Here is a 15,281-nt window from a genome sequence, read left to right as displayed (position 1 = left end):
AATCTACAAAAAGAGCTCTGATTGCTTTAAGGAAGCATTCACTTATTTTTGATATGTAATTGAATCCCATGTTTTATTTTTGAAGTGACTGTGTTTCAATTTTATCCTGCCATAGAAATCAAAACAGATTCTCTGTGCAAATATTTTTAGAAGGATCTAGCATAGAGGTACTAATTTTAAATTATATTAATACTTTTATAATAAGAAAAAATTCAATTCATGAGTGTTTGTCCTTGAGATTATCTCTGCCAATATCTCATTATTCCATTTGGAGGCATTATTAAGAATTGCAATCATTAATACATTCTTTATGCTTTAATAAGCATATGTCATTTTCTCTTCATAAAAAGTATATGAAATGGGGATTATTACCATAGTCGTTTTAGAAGTGAAGAAACCAAAACTTGGAACCCAACTGATTTTTTCCAGGCCATTTATGGAGCTAGTAAGGAAAAGAACTAGGGGCTGGTAATGATTCTTTGCTCTACTATGCTGACCTATTAAGGGACTTGACTACCTTCCATCATTGGTGTATGTACCAATTGAAATGGTTTCCATGTTCGCAAAATTACCAAGCAAGGTATTATTATTCGGTTTCACAGATGAGAAAATGGAAGCATACTGAGGTGTCTTAGTTGTCTAGTGCTGCTATAACAGAAATACCACAGGTGAATGGCTTTAACAAACAGAAATTTATTCTCTCACAGTCTCAAATTCATGCCATCAGCTCCAGGGGAAGCCTTTCTCTCTGTGTTGGTTCTGGCGGAAGGTTCTTTTCATCAATCTTCCCCTGGTCTAGGAGCTTCCTGGCACAGGGACTCTGGGTCCAAAGGACATGCTCCACTCCCAGCTCTTCCTTCTTGGTGGTATGAGGTCCCTCTCCTCTCTGCTTGATTCTCTTTTTTCTATCTCAAAAGAGATTGACTCAAGATACAACCTAATCCTGTAGACTGAGTCCTGCCTCATTAACGTAACTGCCTGTAATCCTGCCTCATTAATATCATAGAGGTTAGGATTTACAACATAAAGAATAATCACATCAGATCACAAAATGGTGGACAACCACCCAACACCGGAAATCATGGCCTAGCCAAGCTGACACACATTCTGGGGGAACACAGTTCAATCCATAACGGGAGGTAAATAATTTGCTCCTCATCAGGCCAATCAGAAGCCAAGCAAACATTTCCGACTCAAGCTCAGATCTTATGACTCCATTTAATGCCATGAACAACAGCACTAGAAATAAGATTAAGAGAAAAGAAACTACAGCCAATGGTACATCTCCTAATTCTCATTAACTAAAACAAAATGAAACAAAACAAATCTGCTGCCGTCAAGTTGGCTCATAGCAACCCTATAGTAACCTTAGTGGTGCAGTGGTTTAAGAGCTTGATTGCTAACCAAAAAGCCCCTCCTTGGGAACCTTATGGGGCAGTTCTGTTCTATCCTATCAGGTGGCTATGAGTCAGAATTCTCATTATTTAGTTTTTAATACATCTTGTCAAGGCTAATTAACATGCTGTACAGCAAGTCCCTCACATTTCCAGGGAAATTTTGGGGGTCTCCATGAAAAGTAATATCTGTGATTACAAAATATTCAAAAACCGCCAGTGGAAGGCTGAGAAGGCATTCACAGGAAAGTAGGTGTTTGTTCTACACCTACTCAATGTGAGCAAATAATTATGAGGCATCACTTAACGTTCATCTTTCCTTCTGCCTCCTTTCCCTCCTTTCATGCTGTACCTCTTCTTCCAAGTAGGTTAGGGATCAAGGTTAAACCAGATAATGTTTAACCAAAGTATAATAAAGGAGTCTGGTCTTGCCAACCTGGTGAGACTGGATTGAACTAGAGAAGGCTACAGCTTTCAGCCTTCCAAATCCTCCTAAAATTATAACCTTGGCTTTAGTAGAGTAGGCGTGTGATGAATCAGTTCATCCAGCCTAAGAAGGCACAAGGGGTATTTTTCATTGGTATATCAGCTGTCCCCAGGGCCCTAAAAGAAACTAAAAAATTGGTAAGCAGTGTGTTTAACATTGTTTTTTTGTACTTTAGATAAAACTTCACAGAACAAACTAGCTTCTCATTAAACAATTATTACACATATTGTTTCATGACACTGATTAACAACCCCATGACATGTCAACACTCTCCCTTCTCAAACTTTGTTTCCCTATTACCAGCTTTCCTGTCTCCTCCTGCTTCTAGCCCTTACACCTGAACTGGTGTGCCCTTTTAGTTTCATTTTGTTTTATGGGCCTGTCTAATCTTTGGCTGAAGGGTGAATCTCAGGAGCAACTTCATTACTGAGCTAAAAGGGTGTCCGGAGGCCATACTCTTGGGGTTTCTCCAGTCTCTGTTGGCCAGTAAGTCTGGTCTTTTTTGGTGAGTTAGAATTTTGACCTACATTTTTCTCCAGCTCTGTCCAAGACCTGCTATTGTGATCCCGGTCAGAGCAGTCAGTGGTAGTAGCCGGGCACTATCTAGTTGTACTGGACTCAAGTCTGGTGGAGGTCATGGTAGATGCGGTTCATTAATTGTTTGGACTAACCTTTCCCTTGTATCTTTAGTTTTCTTCATTCTCCCTTGCTCCCAAAGGGGTGAGACCAGAGGAGTATCCTAGATGGCTGCTCACAGGCTTTTAAGGCCCCAGATGTTTAACACCTTCTTATCTCCCTTCCTGTCTCTACTCTCCCCTGTTCCTCAAAAGAAATCACCCCCATGATGTTTTCAGTTTCAACTTCTTCCAGGTCTATTAGGCCTTGTTGTTGTTGTTAGGTGCCACTGAGTTGGTTTCAACTCACACAGATCCTATGCACAACAGAACAAAACACTGCCTAGTCCTTCACCATCCTCACAATTGTGGTTATACTTGAGCTCATTGTTGTAGCTACTGCATCAATCCATCTCGTTGAGGATCTTCCTCTCTTTTGCTGACCTTCCACTTTACCAAGCATGATGTCCTTCTCCAGGGACCTATCTCTCCTGATAATATGTCCAAAGAATGTGAGATGTAATGATCTCCCATCCATTACACATTATGAGCAAACAAGTTCCCCACCTGATTCCTGCCCTCTCAGACTTCTCCACAGCAACTGTAACTCAGTCTTCATCCCCCGACTGGTCCTGCCCCATAACATGTTGAGTCTTGCTCAGGCTGTTAACACAGTAAGAACCCTAGAATGTAGGAGATACCCAATGATTCTTGTTGAATGCATAAACGAATCCCATCTTCAGTACGAATTTAAGAACTGTTATTTTAATAGATCAAAATGTCCTAATCTGACTCTGACTGACCTTTTGCCTGACTTCTAATAACCAACTTATTGTACCTTGTTCTTGTGATAAAGCCTCTGCCTGATACCCTGGTTCCCATAACCTGATCATATATTGCAGAATCATGCGTAGACTCTGATTTGATGACTGTTATAGCTACCAAGTCCCTATCAGACTAAGAACCACCTTGTTCTGGCCACTCTTCCCATGGCTTGGACTGTAGCTTACCTAATGCTGACCTTTTGTTTGCTTGTATCTCAGCACATTTCTTGTTTCTAAATTTCCCGTTTGTGCCAAAACACTGTCTTAATCAATATCTTTCAGTTGCCACTAAAAGGAACCCACACAAACTGGATTAAGCAAAATAGGGAATTTATTCTAGGTTTGGTGGGTCATCCCAGAACCTATGGTCAGGGAGTTCAGAACTAGGTCCAGGAATAGAAAGTCTGCAGTAGTCCAGGCAACAACTCTCATTCTCATCATCTCTCTTTCCCTGGAGTCACACTCTCTCTTCTTGGCTCCTGTGTGAATGCTTGACCCATTCTTGTCTCTCTGCAAGCCAGCTCTACTCTGCTTCCTAGTGTATACAGTTGTTCCAATCATCTATCTCCAGGATCCCTGGGTTCTGAGTAAATACCAGCTCAGTTCAAGGACAGTTCAACTCAGTAGACTTACTGAAGCCAATTCCAAACTCCCAGGTGGTTCATCCTGGGATAGGTGTCTTCCTGGTCCAAATAACCAGGTTAAGGCAGTCCCATGGTGTATGAAATTACCTCTTTAGGTAAAGTGGTCTGTTGTGACCTGATGTCAACTTCAAACTCCCATCTGTTACATCATGCTGGACTTTTCCCGCACTAGTTGCTGGCCTACACTAGCATTTTCCATCATATTCTCTGAATACCATGCTGTATTTACCTACTTGGACTTCATCTCACCAAATGTATGTGCCTAGGCCCTAGTGTCTTCTTTTGTCAGTGGGCGTATTTACTTCACATGCTGTAGTTCCCTGTCTCTCTTGAAGACACTATGACATTTATGGAACTCCTCATTTAAACCATAACTTCCCCTCTACCCCAACTTCCTGAGTCAACTCTCAATGTTTACTTCTGTTAGAGAAGTTCCAGTAATCAAAATAAAACAATTCTGATTATGACTACTACTTAAATGCCTTCTGAGTTAAGGGCACAGTGCTAGGCACTGACATTCCATTAATTGGGTAGATACAAACCAATATAATTAATAATGGTACAAGATTGCTGGTATGGCTTGAATTGTACACCTCCCAAAAGCTTTGTTGAAGTCTTATCCTGGGAATGTGACTCTGTTTGAAAATAGAGCTTTTCCTTTTTTATGTTAATGAAGTCACACTAGAGTAGATTGAGTTCTAAATCCAATCTCCTCAGAATGGTGTCTTATAAAAAGGGAAAAGAAAAAAAAAAAAAATGGAGAGACACGTACACACATCCTGGCTTATAAATGAGTGCTATGTGGGGATCCATCTACAAGCCAGGGAATACCAAGAAATGCAGAGGGCTGACAAAAGCTGAAAGACACCAGGAATTATCTTCTCCTAGTTGTTTTTAGAGCAGACAGAGCATAGCCCTGCCAGTGCCCTGAATTAAAATTTCTGGGCTCCAAAACTGTGAGACCATTCCTTTGTGGTATTTTCATTATGGCAGCATTAGAAAATGAAGACAATTGTTCATGCTAAGTTTTATTTAGCTAGTTTGGACAATAATTACCAAAAGAATACTTAGAAAGTTTCGGAAAGGCATGCATCTGTGATAGCCATGATGCATCATTCAGCTCTCCTGCTGAGGAGAGGCTAAGGGACTGATAACCCCAGCTGTCACTCCTCCAGATCCGCTACTGCATCTGTGCTGAGACCATGCTTCCTGCAGGTTCCTCCTAGACAATGACTAAACATGGAACGTACTAAGGCAAGCCTTTCCTCTGAGATGTGAGATACCTCCAACGGGCAAATTTGGCTTAAAGACTCTCCATCAACCTGGTCATATCTTTCTTGGAACTATGTTTCAATCTTTGGGGCTTCCTGCCAAGTCCTCCTTCCTCCTTCCTTCCCCCTCTCCTTCACAGGGGTCCATGCTTCATCATGGCATTGATTCCCTGTCACACACATATTGATCTTTTACAGGTGCTCCCCTAATAAATCTCTGGTATATCTGACTTCATTCAGTATTTGCATCTACCAGAACCCAAATTAACATAACATCAAGGAATGACAGGATGTGATACTGACTACTCTTAGAGTAAGGGAAGGTATTAGATAAGTGTGGAGGATTTGGAAGCAGTCTCTACCAAGAAAACAGTGTTACTAAACAGAGGCCTAAAGTAGATTGAGTTTACCTTGAAGAAATAGCCTCTCTCCAGTGAATTACAGACTTAAATTCTATGTTCACTAGCATTTTATTTTAGGCTTTTCTGTGAGAATCTCTCCCTGGTGAACTTCATTCCTCTCAAGGCTTTAACAACCTCTGATACTGTAAAGAATCCTAAATACATATCTCTCCCTTGAACTCCAGATGCAGGTCTCCAATGATCTACAAAACAGCAACATTGCAACTCTCAGATCTGCCTAGTGAAATCCTCAGTCTTCACATCCAAAATGAAATTCATGTCTCCCTACTCCAAATCTCCTGTCCCTCCTGGCATCACCATCTCAGTTAAGCCACTGTCCTCCATTTACAAAAAAGAACAACCAAACCCATTGCCATCTAGTCAATTCCAACTCATAGCAACCCTATCGGACAGAGTAGAGCTGCCCCACAGAGTTTCCAAGGAGTGCCTGGTGGATTCAAACTGGCGGCCTTTTTGGTTAGCAGCTGTAGCACTTAACACTATGCCACCAGGGTTTCCGTCCTCCACTTAGACACTCAAATCAAATTCTCACAGCTTTGCACATTGTTCTGACACCTTCATACTCCTCTCTCCATCAATTACTAAATCATGTTGACTTTGTATCTTAATTATATTTCAAATATGTCCCTTTTTTTCACTATCACCATTTTAAGATCCGATCCCTCATCTCTTCTTTCCTGCACCACGGCATCTTCAAAACTCAACTCTAAGCTCCCATTTTCTCTTCTTTTAGAACTGTTCACTGCCAGGTTGATATACTGAAAATATAATTATAATTTTTAACTTGTCCTTATAACCTGTGGACAAACAGAAATTGACACAAGAGATCTTTTCCAGCTTCTGCAACTTGTATGCAGCTTCTAGACATGCAATGTTCTAGTCACAGCTAAACATTTTGATTCTCCAACATAACCACGCATTTTTATACGTCCAGTCTTTTATACTTGGTCCATGGCTTACGATAGCTTGGTAGACAGAGCATGTTTCTGAGCTTGGAACATGATTTAAATATTACCTACTCTGTCGCAACTTTATGCCTGTTCCTAGCACAATTCATCCCTCCCTTCTCTGTGTTCCAACAGCACTTTGTACCTTCATTGTGGTACTTTTCACATGGTTTTATAAGTATCAGTATCATCCGTTTCCACCATTCAACTGAAAGCTTCTCTGAGGCAGGAATTGTATAATATCCATCTTTATATTTCCATCATTCATTGTTATATTTCCAGTATTAAAGTCAATGTTGACTGGCAGAAAATGTGAATTGGCATATGAATAAACGAAATCCAGTTCACTCTGCCCATTTTGTAGGTAACGAAACATATCCAGAGAGAGATAATGAAAGTAAACATGCCTGAGTCGCACAATTACTCACACAGCCAGAAGCCAAATCCAAATTTCAGAGCTATTTTGACCACAAACTCTGCCTGGGAACTTGAGTAACAAGCTTTTCCTCCAACTTTCCCAGGTGAATCCAGGTCAGCCCCCTGTTCCTCACTTGCACTTCCTAATGCTCACTTTATACTCTGGAGTTCTACCACATCCCCTAGCACATTTGCAGTTTTAAGAGGAAGTTTTGGGGGCACAAAGCACCTCATAAAGGCCTTTACAACTCCTCTAGTCTCCAGACATAAGAGAACTGAGTACAGAAATACTTTCCTTACCCTTTCGACACAAACAGCAGTCTTCCAACACAGACCCAACGAGCTTCATACCACCCTTCCTATCTTCATCTTTATTTTTTTGAGGTTCTCTTTTCACTGAAATTTATTTCTTGAGAAGAGAGAATAACCTTAGTTCTGATGCGGAATTAAGGACCTGGTGTTTTGGTCCTTTTCTCCCAATTACGGAGAAAAGAAATTGTCTTTGATTGAATTGTGTCCCCCCAAAATATCTGTCAACTTGGCTAGGTCATGATTATGTTGTATGATTGTCTACCATTTTATCTTCTGATGTGATTTCCCTATATGTTGTAAATCCTACCACTATGATGTAGTAAGATGGGTTATCAGCAATTACACTGATGAGGCCTACGAGATTAGGTAGTGTCTTAAGCCAATCTCTTTTGAGATATAAGAGAGAGAAGTGAGCAGAGAGACATGGGAACTACATACCATCAAGAAAGCAGCGCCGGGAGCAGAGCGCGTCCTTTGGACCTGAGGTTCCTGTGCTAAGGTGCACCCATACCAAGGGAAGACTGATGACAAGGACCTTCCTCCAGAGCTGACAGAGAGAGAAAGCTTTTCCCTGGAGCTGGTGTCCTGAATTTGGACTTCTAGCCTACTGGACTATGAGAGAATAAACTTCTCTTTGTTAAAGCCATCCACTTGTGATATTTCAGTTACAGCAGCACTAGATGACTAAGACAGAAGGGGTTCTTAATCTGGAGTCTTTGGCTATCATTTTCATTATCTTCCCCAAACAGCCCATGGGTAGAGCATAACTGGCATGCTTTCCCTCCTAGGAGTGGGAAACACGGGCATAGAGGCCAGAGACTCTAAAATGCTAAAAGCTTTGTCACTTCATAGCTTTTCTTGATAAAGGTTCCTTTTTTCTGTGATCTAACAAATGGAAGCTGTTTCCCAGGAGAGTTGAAGTGATGAACAGTGTTAACCGAAACTGACTGAGAAGGAACAGGGCCCCTCCTCCTGCCTGGCACAGATACTGGCAGTCTATAGAGAGTGAGAAAGGAGCAGAATCTTGGGAAGGACACATGTGGTCCAGGTAGGGAGCCTCATCCTCTCTTATGGGTCAGCCTTTCATAGTGGGTATTCCTCCCCCATCTCAGTCAAAGCTCTCCATTCATCAGGACATAAAGGAGAAAGGAAAATAACACACTTAGTGCTGGTAAAGAGAGTGTAGGCTGGCACAGCACAAAGCTGTCAACACTCATCTCCTCTCTCTTGCACCTGCCTTCCAGCTCCCCTCATCTGGGCTCACTAACCTCATTCCACCCTTACTCCTCCTCTGCCACAAGAGGCTCAGCCCCTGTCTATTCCCCAGTCCTATAGGAAGCACTCAAGCACCCTCCATGGAAGGCTAGCATCTGTTTATGCTCTCTGTCAATCTGATCTGAAATGTAATGAGATGCCAAGGGCTCAGAAGCTGAATACTTTTAAGAGCCTTGCTGCTTCGCCTACCCAGACAGGGCTGTATCACAACAACTGTGTTCTTCCTTGAGTCACAGGCCCCTCCCCACTGCAACTTGACTGTCTCTCTCCCTGGGGGCAAGAGTTCTGCTCAGCCTGGTGGATGGAGGTCCTGCACCCCACTGACATTCCTCCCAAATCTTGCCTACCATGTTCCCCATCATACCCCGCCTCTTGCTAGATCACTCCAATAAGTTTTATTGAACTGGTTGAACATTATGAAGCTCTTGAACCCTGTCTTGCCTATAAAACTGGACCTACATACTGCCCCTTCCTCCATGGTCCATCCAAGCCTCCATCCTGTCTTTGAGGACAGATCTGATATCCAGTCCTGTTTCTTATCCATTATGCTATTTGGTTGTGAGTAAAAAGCATCATCTTGCTGACAAATAGCAACCTAGAAAATGCAGGTGTGAGTCATGAATCACCAGATACAACTGTATCAACATCTCTGGTAACTTTGCTTTCATACCTCAACTCCCAGAGGCTGGCCCTTTTGTTATCCATACTCCCTAATCACACAATACCAAAGTAATTTTTTCTGAGAAGATAAAATCATTGCAGATTTTCATCAAATTTCCAAGTAGCTTTATGTTTCCACTTACAAAAATCCAATTAGAAATTTCCCTTCAACTAGTTTTTTTAGCTGTGACTCAAAGATATACATGCATCATTGGTTTGAAATTGGTACAAGGAAACCACTGTGGATGTAACGTAGCAGTAGGGGTCATGCAATCAGTGTGATGGTACTTGGCATGTGTCTCACATCCTTCAAATATGTGTGACATGATATCTTACCCAGGTAATCTGAAAAGCGATTTTAATTCATAAAAGTGTAGTCATGGGACACACTTAAACTTTAAATGTTGAAAGATATTGGGTTTATATTTAGATTCATATCATTTTATGCAGTCTTCATTATTATACTGGAGCATGTATACTGAGCTTATTTCTTATCATCAGTTTCAAATTAGTCAAGGAAAGTTCTAAGTCATATCAAGAGAAAAAAGGTTGCACGGCAAACCATCTCATTAACTTTGTGTAATGATACAGAAAAACTAAAGTTTCTTCTGTCTATGTATGGATTTCAGCATCCTTGCTAATAATTCAGTTGCTAAATTCTTGGAACATAGTTTCTGAGTACAGAGATGTTAGGAGAGAGGAGAATTAATTGGACTAGAAAAAGTGACATCGTCAGTGATGCACTAGTAGCTCAATCCCTTCCGGAAATTGAAAACTATAGATGTCCTGCTGTAGCTCCATACATTTCACTATTTAACCACCAAAAACTTGTGCTCCCACTTTTATACTATAAAGTTTACATGGGAAGTAGCAAACTAGCCTAAGCTGACATTCCCTGCACACCTCAATCTGCATGGATTTACAGAGGAATGTTAAAATAAGTGATGTGTGCCAGTTTTGGACTAAAGTGGTAAAAAAAAAAATCACCCGAGTGCCTTCTCCATCTTCCCTCAGCAGTTGGCTAGAAGCAGACAGAGAACTCTGGTCCTCAAGGGCAGGTGGAGTCACAAAATAGAAAACTGGGGTCCTGCAGTCACCAGATCTGCACTGGACTCTTATGTGAGTAAAAAATAAAACTCTAATGCGTGAAACTGCTGATAAGTGGGGGAGTTATTTGTTACAACAGCTAGAATTTGCTAATTTCCCTGTTTTAAATAGAGAGCAAGCCTCAGACTCACAGTCTTCAGTACTCGGCACAAAAGAGTAATGGGCTAAAATTGAAAAACGTCTTCAGTTGTATTTATTTTATGTTTACCTTCTATTTACAACAAGTGATGATGGTATTCCACTTATGGTAATGATATGAAGTTTTCCTTTATAAGAATTCGTTAGTAAAGTGAATAAGTTTAAATAAAAAATAGTTGAAGTAGCATGCAGCTACAAGAAAAATCATAAAGGGAATATCCTAAGATTGAAATTCAGAAAACATTTTTGTCATATAATAAAACCCAACTCACATGGCATTTACAAGGTTCTAGGCACTCTGGTGGCACAATGGTTAAGAGCTCAGCTGCTAAACCAAAAGATTGGCAGTTGGAATCCACCAACCACTCCATGGAAACCCTATTGAGCAGTTCTACTCTGTCCTACAGGGATGCTATGAGTCAGAATCAAGTTGTCGATAACTGGTTTTGGATTTTTTGGCACTGCAGCAAATCTGCTGCAAAAGACCTCTTTAAAGTTCTAAAAATATCACTTTGATGACTAAGGGGCACCTAACCCAAGCCATGGTACCTTCAATTGTCTCATATGCATGCAAAAGTTGAACAATGAAAAAAGAAGACAGGAGAAGAACTGATTTGAAACATGGTGTTGATGAAGAATATCGTATATACAATGGACTGCCAGAAGAATGAACAAATCAGTCTTAGAAGAAATAAACCCAAAATACTCCTCAGAAGTGAGAATGGTGAAACTTTGTCTTGCAGACTTTGGACAAGTCATCAGGAAAGACCAATCCCTAGAAAAAGACATCATGTTTGGTAAAGAAGAGGGTCAGTAAAAATGAGGAAAACCCTCAATGAGATGGACTGACACAATAACCACAACAATGGGCTCAAACATACCTGTTCTGGATTGAACGGTGTCCTCCAAATATGTGTGTCAACTTGGCTAGGCCACAGTTCCCAGTATTGTGTGGTTATCCTCCATTTTGTGATCTGATGTAATTGTCCTATATGTTGTCCTAACCTTTACAATATTAATGAGGCAGGATTAGAGGCAGTTAGGTCATTGAGGTAGGACACAATCTACAATATTGGGTTGTATCTTGAGTCAATCTCTTTTGAGATATGAAAGGGAGAAATGGGAAGAGACGAGAGGGACCTACTACCACCAAGAAAGAAGAGCCAGGAGTAGAGCATGTCCTTTGGGCCTGGGGTCCCTGCACGGAGAAACCCCTAGACCCAGGGGAAGATTGATGACAAAGACCTTCCCCCAGGGCCAAAAGAGACAGAGACAGAAAGGCTCCCCTTAGAGCTGGCTCCCTGAATTAAGACTTCTAACCTCCTAAACTGTGAAAGAATGGATTTCTGTTTGTTAAAACCATCCACTTGTGGTATTTCTGTTATAGCAGCCCTAGATAACGAAAACAATATCAAAGTTCATAAAGATGGTGCAGGACTAGGCAACAGTTTGTTCTGATATACATAAAGTTCACCACAGCAACTAACAACCACCACAACAGCAGACACTGTTACGAGTGCTGTGCATATATTAATCAATATAATCTTCAGAAAAACCTTATGAAGTAGGTGCTATAATTCATATAAATGAAGAAAAAAAAAAAAAGCATACATTAAATGAACTGCCCAGGATTGGTTCATATCAATCATTGGATGGATTAAGCCTATTAAGTCACTTTTCCATTGGGAAACCAATGGGCAGCTATTTGTCTATTTTGAAAGTACTTTATGAGCTCCTGTTGTTTTTAGGTGCTGTTGGGTTGATTTTTGACTCATAGTGACCCTGTGTGGCAAAGCAGAATGTCCCCATAAGGTTTTCTAGGCTGTAATCTTTATGGGAGTAAATCACTAGGTCTTTTTCTCCCGAGAGAGTTCCAACCACCAACTTTCAGTTAGCAGCAAGCACTTCACTGCTATGCCACCAGGGCTCCTGCTCTATAAGCAATCTTTCTTAAATGTGTTTCCTGAACCAGCAGAATCAGCATCATCTGGGAACTTGTTGGAAATGCAAATTCTCATGCCTCATCCAGACCTACTCAATCAGGAATTCTGGGGGAAGGGTGCTTGTGATTTGTATTTTTGCAAGCACTCCAAGCTCTACAGGATATTTCAAGGGGTCTAAAAGCTCTGATTATGTCAGGAGTGCTTCAGAGAGGATTTTTAGATATTTATTTAAACAAATAGTTATTATGTACTTTCAGAGTGCAAAGAGCTATTCTAGGCAGTATAGTGAAGGGTGGGATTATAGAAAAAGTTAATTAAATGAATCCTAAAATTAAAAAAAAATAATCAAACCTCCTTGCTTTCCACATGATCTAAGAGAGATCTGGAGAGATTAAGTGTCCTGACAAAGGTGGCACAGCTAATCATGATCAGCCTCAGTGGTACTTCAGTCACGTCCTCTAGCCCAAGTCCACTGCGCTATGGCTAAAATGGAAGAGGCCATCAAAAAAGCTTACAACTTACCTGGCAATACACTAAAAACAGTAGAGAATGAAAAAAGAAGATATATAAGGTAAGCGCTGATTGAGGACTAAGTGTGCTAGTGACCAAACTCAGTGTCCCTTTTCAGAATACTCTTGCAGAACGGTATCCAGGATTTTTTAACACCATCTAAGCAGTGCCACCCACGTGTCTGTCAGTTTGTTGTATTGTGGGGGCTTGCACGTTGCTGTGATGCAGGAAGCTATGCCACTGGTATTCAGTGGCATGGAGGACAGGTTTCAGCTGAGCTTCCAGACTAAGACAGACTAGGAAGAAGGACCCAGCAGTCTACTTCTGAAAAGCATTAGCCAGTGAAAATCTTATGAATAGCAACGGAACATTGTCTGATATAGTGCTGGGAGATGAGCCCCCCAGGTTGGAAGGTACTCAAAAGATGGCTGGGGAAGAGCTGCCTCCTCAAAGTAGAGTCGACCTTAATGACATGGATGGAGTAAAGCTTTCAGGACCTTCATTTGCTGATGTGGCATGACTCAAAATGAGAAGAAATAGCAGCAAACATCCATTAATAATCGGAACCTGGAATGTACAAAGTATGAATCTAGGAAAATTGGAAATTGTCAAAAATGAAATGGAACGCATAAACATCGATATCCTAGGCATTAATGAGCTGAAATGGACTGGTATTGGCCATTTTGGATCAGACAATCGTATAGTCTACCATGCTGGGAATGATAACTCAAAGAGGAATGGTGTTGCATTCATCGTAGAGTATGATAATGACATGTGCAAAGAGCTGGAGATGGAAAACCAAAAGGGAAGAACACGCTCGGCATTTCTCAAGCTGAAAGAGCTGAAGAAAAAATTCAAGCCTCGAGTTGCAATAGTGAAGGATTCCATGGGGAAAATATCAAAAGATGCAGGAAGCATCAAAAGAAGATGGAAGGAATACACACAGTCATTATACCGAAAAGAATTAGCCAATATTCAACCATTTCAAGAGGTGGCATATGATCAGGAACCGATGGTACTGAAGGAAGAAGTCCAAGCTGCTCTGAAAGTATTGGCGAAAAACAAGGCTCCAGGAATTGATGCAATATCAATTGAGATGTTTCAACAAACAGATGCAGCGCTGGAGGTGCTCACTTGTCTATGCCAAAAAATATGGAAGACAGCTTCCTGGCCAACTGACTGGAAGAGATCCATATTTGTGTCTATTCCCAAGAAAGGTGATCCAACAGAATGTGGAAATTATAGAACAATATCATTAATATCACACTCAAGCAAAATTTTGCTGAAGATCATTCAAAAATGGCTACAGCAGTATATCGACAGGGAACTGCCAGAAATTCAGGCCGGTTTCAGAAGAGGACGTGGAGCCAGGGTTATCATTGCTGATGTCAGATGGATCCTGGCTGAAAGGAGAGACTATCAGAAGGATGTTTACCTGTGTTTTACTGACTATGCAAAGGCATTCGACTCTGTGGATCATAATAAACTATGGATAACATTGCAAGGAATGGGAATTCCAGAACACTTAATTGTGCTCATTAGGAAACTTTACATAGATCAAGAGGCAGTTGTTCGGACAGAACAAGGGGATTCTGAGTGGTTTAAAGTAAGGAAAGGTGTGCGTCAGGGTTGTACCATTTCACCATACCTATTCAATCTGTATGCTGAAAAAATAATCCGAGAAGCTGTACTATATGAAGAAGAACGGGGCATCAGGATTGGAGGAAGATTCATTAACAAGCTATGTTATGCAGATGACACAACCTTGCTTGCTGCAAGTGAAGAGGACTTGAAGCACTTACTAATAAAGACCACAGTCTTCAGTATGGATTACACCTCAATATAAAGAAAAGAAGAATCCTCACAACTGGACCAATGAGCAACATCATCATAAATGGAGAAAAGACTGAAGTTGTCAAGGATTTCATTTTACTTGGATCCATAATCAACAGCCATGGGAGCAGCAGTCAAGAAATCAAGAGACTCATTGCATTGGGCAAATCTGCTGCAAAGGACCTCTTCAAAGTGTTGAAGAGCAAAAATGTCACCCTGAAGACTAAGGTGCACCTGACCCAAGCCATGGTATTTTCAATCGCATCATATGCATGTGAAAGCTGGACAATGAATAAGGAAGACCGAAGAACTGATGCCTTTGAATTGTGGTGCTGGCAAAGAATATTGAATATACCATGGACTGCCAGAAGAACAAAGAAATCTGTCTAAGAAGTACAGCCAGAATGCTCCTTAGAGGCAAGGATGGCGAGACTGCGTCTTACATACTTTGGACATGTTGTCAGGAGGGATCAGTCCCTGGAG

General features: G+C 41.0%; 1 protein-coding gene across 2 annotated transcripts in view; it reads right to left on the bottom strand.

The window, feature by feature from the left end:
- The window catches only part of PLPPR5 (phospholipid phosphatase related 5), a 158,991-nt gene that overhangs the window by 90,644 nt on the left and 53,066 nt on the right, over window positions 1–15,281 (bottom strand). The window lies entirely within an intron of this gene.

The sequence above is a fragment of the Loxodonta africana genome, chromosome 3 (genome assembly GCF_030014295.1).
Source record: "Loxodonta africana isolate mLoxAfr1 chromosome 3, mLoxAfr1.hap2, whole genome shotgun sequence".
NCBI classification, from domain to species: domain Eukaryota; kingdom Metazoa; phylum Chordata; class Mammalia; order Proboscidea; family Elephantidae; genus Loxodonta; species Loxodonta africana.
Note: the sequence above shows the minus strand (reverse complement) of the source record. Positions and strands in the feature narration are given on the sequence as shown.